The sequence below is a fragment of the Mirounga leonina genome, unplaced genomic scaffold (assembly GCF_011800145.1).
Source record: "Mirounga leonina isolate KUSES-001 unplaced genomic scaffold, KU_Mleo_1.0 Mir_154, whole genome shotgun sequence".
Classification (NCBI taxonomy): domain Eukaryota; kingdom Metazoa; phylum Chordata; class Mammalia; order Carnivora; family Phocidae; genus Mirounga; species Mirounga leonina.
In genome coordinates, this window is record NW_023270389.1 from 9959150 (window position 1) to 9966779 (window position 7630).

Genomic DNA, 7630 nt, shown 5'->3' on the forward strand with positions numbered 1-7630 from the left:
TCCACACAAAGCTTAGTTTTCTAGAACTTTTATATCAAATGTTCGTATCACATTAGGCAGTAAGAGCAGTGCGAATCAACTGTGAAATTATTTTAGGTCCACTAAAGTCAGTTTCATGAATTATGGCTAAAATTTATCAAGCACTTCGGGCTTTACATTTTATCTTACTGTCACCAGAATCCTAAGACTTATCCCTGTTTTACCTAGAAAAAAAGTGAGGTCTCACAGATTGACCTGCACAAGGTCAGAGCTGGTAGGTGTTGGCACCAGGACCTTGACCTGACTAGTGTGGTTCTAAAGATCACACTCTGTCTGTCCTGTCTGTACTGCCTCCCAGTTGAGTCAGTGTTTATAACCTGCAGAGCACTGAGCTAGGTAGCAAGGTGAAGAACAGAGGGGATTCATAACCCAGAGCCTATCAGCTCCAGCAAAACCTGTCCTCTCTGCCAGGCTACTTGGTAGGTTCCCTCTCTGTGTCCTTCCTGGTCCCTTCCTATACAGCCTCTTATCAAATCACTGCATTGTTACATTGTCTTTGCACATCTGTCTTTCTTGATGGTATATTATTTGGGCTTAATAATCTCCTATTGTCAGCCCCTAACAATTTCTAGCTCATTAAATACTGAGTAGAACTGAATGGAAATTAGTGAGAGTTATGGAGCTGGTGTGCCTGTACCGTAGGGAGTCCCATCTTGGGGTGCCTCTCCCAAGTGTGAAGCCTCCGGAGACTGTTCGGCTTGAATTCTGCGTTTATCGTTAGGTAGTTCTGTGACTTCTTGGGCAGGTTACTGAGCTTTCATAGTTCCTTTACCTGTAGATGAGAGACAGGAGGATTTATCTCATCGGATTGCTATGAAAAATGAAAAATACAGTGAATGCCTAGGATAATAATTAATACTTAGCATATCTTAAGTAAGTGACCATCCATCATGATGGTTTTAGACACTAAATAACAGGCACTAAATAAGGATAATTTAAAGTCTTGTTTTCTTGGGGCGCCTGGGTAGCTCAGTTTGGTTGAGCAACTGCCTTCGGCTCCGGTCATGATCCTGCAGTCCCAGGATTGAGTATGGCATCGGGCTTCCTGCTCAGCAGGGAGTCTGCTTCTCCCTCTGACCCTTCCCCCTCTCCTAATCTCTCTCTCTCTCAAATAAATAAAATCTTTTTTTTAAAAAAGTCTTGTTTTCTCTTAGAAACCTCTGAAATACAGAAATTGTGTAATAGTTGAGTTATGCTTCCCACTAAAATACACCTATCTTTCAAGCTATGTACCATCCAGCCATCAACCATGGACTTGAGGGCTTCACACACACTTGAGATCATTCAGTCCACACAGTTCCTCCTTGCTCAGCTGCCCCAATCTCTGATCTCTGGCTCATCAGCTTAGTGGGACTCCCATGCTTTGCTTGGACTGTGGCCCAATGCACTGCTCACGAGAAGTTGTCCTGAGATAGAGAGGTTAGACTATTGTAGAATTTACTTTATGAGTTTCACTTCAGTAATCCCAGTCTTGTGTTGTCTGTTGCCCACTACTTTGAAAACAGTTGTCTCATATATTTTATCTAGATTAAATAATGTGTAAACTAACTAAATTAAATTAGGGCCTTTTGCCTACCAAATGATACCTTTAAGAAAATTAAATACAGTCTATTAAAAGAAGTATTTGTGGGGCACCTGGCTGGTTCAGTTGGTAGAGCATGCGACTTTTGATCTCTGGGTTGTCTTTAAAAAAAAAAAAAGTCTTACTGAGAAAAACATAAACATATACATTCAACATATACATTAGTCATTAGAATGACTAAAATGTTTATATGTATATGTATTTGCAACACATGAACTGACAAAAGATTAAAATAAATTCAAATCAATAAGCAGGACAAAGAACCCAATAGAAAAAAATGGGCCAAGCACATGAACAAGTATTTCACAGAAGAGGGTAAACATGGACCATAAACACATAAGTCAGGGAAATGCAAAACAAGAGTGTAGTGGAATACCAGTTCAGACCCGTTCAATTAGCAAAAATTACGATACTGAGGTTGAAGAGGATGTGGATCCACAGGGTCTCTTGCACATAGCTGATGGGGTGTAAAATATTGCAGTCATTTTAGGAAACAGTTGCTTTACCATTTACTAAGACTATCCTCGAGTGTTTACTTGAGAAATGCTTGTACACGTAAGCCAAGAGACAATAGCACAGTTCATAATAGCAGAAAAACTAGAAAAACCCCACAAATGCCATTGGCATGAGACTGGATAAATTGTGGTAGAGTCATGTAAAGAAAAATGAATAAGCTGTAGCTTTATACACCAACATAGGTGGGTCTCAGTAACATACCGGGTAAAAGAAATGAGTCCCACTTACTACTCTATGACTACATGGAGTTCAAACTTTATTATAAAGTGCAAACTAATGACTAAAATGTTTGTAAATGCATATAGATTGTGATGAAACTACATATAAAAACACAAGAGAAGGGTAAACACAAGTGGTTACCTCTGGATGGGAGAGGCAGAGTGATAGGATGGAGGAAAAGCACAGTAAAGGATTTGAATTACTATTAATGGTCTAGTTTTTTAATTAAGTGGCAGGCTCTACATGGACTAATGTTGACAGTGTATTATGAGCCAAGGATTGCGATTTATCCCATTTGGTGCACAGGTTATTTTAAACAATGAAAAGGACCATATAATATAATTTATATGAAATGTCCAGAATAAGCGAGTCTACAGAAATGGAAGAAAGTAGATTAGAGATTGCCTAGGGCAGGGGAAGGGGCAGTAGATGGGAAGATGAGGTGAGAGTGATAGTCAAAGGGCACAGGGTTTCTTTGGGGTGATGAAAATATCCTCAATTTGGGGTGATGGTTGCACAATTCACTCTGTTGAATATACTAAAAAGCATGTTAATTGTACACCGTAAACGAGTTTATTATATGGTGTGTGAATCTTATCAGTGACACTTAGCAAAAAGAAACAAAACCAAAAAATCAAGCTTTATGGAGTCAGAAAGTTCTGGATTCAACAAAGCACCTCACCGAACTGAGCCTCAGGTTTATTCTGTAAAATGGGGCGATCTGAGAAATGTTTAGCATGAGTCTTGATGTATTTTTTTCTCAGTAAATGGTAATATTATGAACCAAAAAAAGGAAAAGAAACTAAAAAATGAACACAACCATTCTTTTTTTTTTTAAAGATTTTATTTATTTTATTTGAGAGAGAGAGAGAGAGCACAAGAGGGGCATGTGGGAGAGGGAGAGGGAGAAGCAGACTCCCCACTGAGCAGGGAGCCCGATGTGGGACTCGATCCCGGGACCCTTCGGCTCATGACCTGAGCCGAAGGCAGTCGCTTAACTTCGCTTAACCAACTGAGCCACCCAGGTGCCCTGAACACAACCATTCTTTAATAAAAGAGTAAGTGTGGCCTTTTTGGATCTAGCTATTTATCCATGTTTATAAGCACAAGGGCTTTTTCTGCTGGATTGAAATATTTCAAAAGGAAATAGCAGACCCTTGATGGATGTGGGCTACAAATCCTATGACTAAAATCTGACTAAGTTAATTTTTAAAAAATCTATTTGGGGTGCCTGGCTGGCTCAGTCGGCAGAGCATGTGACTCCCTATCTCAGGATTGTGAGTTTGAGCCCCATGTTGGGTGTGGAGTTGACTTAAGAAAAAAAAAAGTTTAAAAATTAATTTGTTTGAAACTCTTCCTCCATCCAAGATTCATGCTGCCAAAAGAAACAATCAGGCACCAAAAGAAGTCCACTCCTCTTCAGTCCTACAAAGAACCTTCTCCATGCAGATAGAGATGTAGTCTTTAACTCAGTGAATAGAGGCAGATCTTGAATTTCTGTCCTGTCAGCCCCACAATGGTAGTTGCCAGTTGTCTGCTTAAATCTCCCATTATGCCGATACCAAGAATTTACATAATCTTGTCAACATGCCTGGATCTTCATTCAGTCAACATACTCTTCAGTTGGCTGGCTGCATCTGGCACACATCTTTTCTAAATGAAGATAAACAAGTAAAAGTGATTGCTGTACTTTCATGTTTTGATACATCATGATGGAATGAACAGGATCTGGGCCATAATCCAGAACAACTAAATTTAATTTTTTAATTTTTATTTTTTTAAAGATTTTATTTATTTTAGAGAGAGAGAGAGTGAGAGAGCATGCAAGCAAGGGGAGGAGCAGAGGGAGAGGGACAAGCAGACTCTGTGCTCAGTGTGGAGCCTGATGTGGGGCTCGATCCCACGACCTTAGCCGAAGTCAAGAGTCGGATGTTTAACCGACTGAGCCACCTAGGTGTCCCAGAACACCTAAATTTTATTGCCATTTTTCCCATTCACCCAAAGCATCTCCCTAAGCATTTCATGGAGCCACTCTGAGACTTAATTCACATGTCTATATGTTGGGAATATAGCTTACCTTGGAGAATTTTTGTGAAGATCAAATGAGATGAGAAAATACTTTGTAAACTGTAATACAAATGAAGAGTTATTAATACATTCCCTAATCTCAAACACACCTGTTCATTTTTATACGGTGAGAAGGCAGATAAACTGTGAGAGTAAACCATAAACTATACGGGAAGGGACTGAGCTAGAACATTTCTTTTTCTATTTTTTCTGTTCTATTCCATGACATGATGCTAGAATAAACACCAGACCTGAACCTCTTCAACATTATTTTTGAAAGGCACTTGCCACGGGCACCTGGCTGGCTCAGTTGGAAGAGCATGCAACTCTTGATCTCAGGGTCGTGAGTTTGAGCCCCACGTTGGGTGTAGAGCTTACTAAAAAAAAAAGGGCCCTTGCTGTATGAGAGAGAAAGAGTGTGTGTGTGTGTATGTGTGTGTGTCTGCTATGGGTTGAATTGTGTATCCCCAAAAAGATATGGTGAAGTCCTAAGCCCCAGTCTTTCATAATAGTGACCTTGTTTGGAAATAGGGTCTTTACAGAGATAAGTCAAAGTAAGGTCATTAGGATGGGCCTAATCCAAAATGACCGGTGTCCTCATAAAAGGGAAAGTTTGGACACAGACACGCACACGGAGAAGTCCATGTGAACACAAAGACAGAAGTTGGGGTGATGTATCCTCTGGCTGAGGAATGTACAAGTTTGCCGGTAAACAGATTCTTCCTGGCCCTGAGAGGAACCAACCCTGCTGACACCTTGACATCACTCTGTCTTCTAGCCTTCAGAGTGTGAGACACCTGCTGTTTATGCAGCGTAGTTTGTGATACTTTGTTACAGCAGCCCTAGCAAACTAATACAATATTTTTAAAAATGCTCTGTTAGCAAACTAATAGAATATTTTTAAAAATGCTCTGTTTGCTTCAAAGGTTGGAGCTCAGGTGATTTCAGATACCCAGTTGGTCCCAGCTTGTATTCAAACTTACCTCCTAAGCTCACCTAACAGTCAAACTTGTTTCCTGGTCTTCTCCACCTCTACCTCGTCTGAACACCCTGGTCAACCCTCATGAGGATTTTCTTAGCCACCCTAGCCTGATGCCCTCTCTCCCTCCTGGGGATTCCTAGTGGCAAGTTTGTTCCTCATTGATACCTTAATATCATCTGCCTAGTATTATTTGGACTCTTATTTTAACCTTTCTTCTCAGAGCATAAACTCCTTGGGAAAAAAAAACCCTCCTTTGTGCATCCGTTTTCTGTTAAACATTCCTCTTTCAGCATAATGTTTTGTGCATGATAATAGCATAATGATAAAATAGTAACTGCATAATTATTATATAATCACATGTATTGTGTAATTACATCGAAAATATTATGTAGTCCCATCTGAAATATTGCATTTTTTTTTTTTTAAGATTTTATTTGACAGAGAGACACAGGGAGAGAGGGAACATAAGCAGGGGGAGTGGGAGAGAGAGAAGCAGACTTCCCGCTGAGCAGGAACCCTATGTAGCTCCATCCCAGAACCCTGGGATCATGACCTGAACTGAAGGCAGACGCTTAACAACTGAGCCACCCAGGCGCCCCTGAAATATTGCATCTTTTAATAATCAGAAATTTATGCTGTAACTATGTCTGATGGGACCTGCTAGCTGATCTGTTCCCACTAATTTTGAAATCCCTCTGCCTAAAACAGTTAGGTCTGATTTGAATTTACATGTCCTGGGTGGACAGGAATTATTATGTCCAAGGTTTTTGTTGTTTTTCTTTTTTTTTTTTTTTAGCACTGTGCTATAATTTTTTTTAAAGGATCCGTTTTTTTTTTTTTATTTAATTTTATTTGAGAGAGAGAGAGGGAGCGCACGAGTGGGGGTAGGGGCAGAGGGAGAAAGGAAGACAAGCAGATTCCCCGTGGAGCTGGGAACAGGACTCGTGGGACTCGGGGCTCAATCCCACGACCCAGGAGATCATGACATGGGCTGAAACCGTGAGTCGGGTGCTCAACCGACTGAGCCACCCAGGCACCCCTGTGCTATAATTCTTTAAATACAGTCATTAAGAATTATTTTCCAAGAAGGAGGCATTCCTTTTGAACTCAGTATTTTTCGTGGCAAAGGGAAAACTGAGACATAAATGTCAAAGATCTAAAAGCAGTTTCAGGTCCCACATGGAATGAGAGAATGCACTCATTCTTACGCCTCATGGGGTCAGACTGTTACCTCCCATTTCTGAGAAGGCCGTGGTGCGTGAATCTGGGGGCTGAAGTTGGTCCACGTGTTTCTCATTCCACCCGCCCAAGGCTTCCAGAGCGATGACATTATCTAACTTTTCAGCAAACAACCCCATGGAAACAGCACAGTCACCAGTGAATCATGGTGCTGTACTATGTTTTAAAAAGCAATATTTGGGGCACCTGGGTGGCTCCGATGGTTAAGCGTCTGCCTTCGGCTCAGGTCATGATCCCAGGGTCCTGGGATCGAGCCCCGCATCGGACTCCTGGCTCAGTGGGGAGCCTGCTTCTCCCTCTCCCTCTCCCTCTGCCTCTCTCCCTGCTCATGCTCTCTGTATCTCTGTGTCTCAAATGAATAAATAAAATCTTAAAAAAAAAAAGCAATATTCAACTAGGGCTGATATTGAACAGTACAAACGGGAAAGTAGGGATGCGTTGTCGATTATTCTTAACTACTCCCTCCTCCTGACTTTTCCCTTAGTTATAAAAATGTTGTTTGTTTGTATTTCAAGTGCCATCTGGGGCCTTCATCATCCACAGCATTGTGAGCACACACTTGACTAGACTGAGGCTCCTTGTGCCCTCTTGATGACACCCTGGAAAGGCTATTTGGGGTGGTGAGCGGAAGCCCTCCATAGAAGCCCCTCCAGGCTGAGAAGAATCTTTGATTTCATCTGCATTTCAAAGGGCACTTTTTGCCCGTAAGGAAATTTCAGGGTGGAGTAGAACCATGGAATGTACCAGAAGGAGAGTGAACTCAGGTACCTGATGCCTCTGCAGACTTGTGCCCAGGTTCATGCCTCTGTCTGGGTTTGGGGTTGCGTGAGTTTGGGACCCCCATGTCCTTCATCCACTTATCCAAGAAATATATATATACATTTTTAAAATTTATTTTTTGAGAGAGAGAGAGAAAGAGAGGGAGCACACTTGGGGGAGGGGGAGGGGCAGAGGGAGGGGGAGGGGCAGAGGGAGAGGGAGAATCT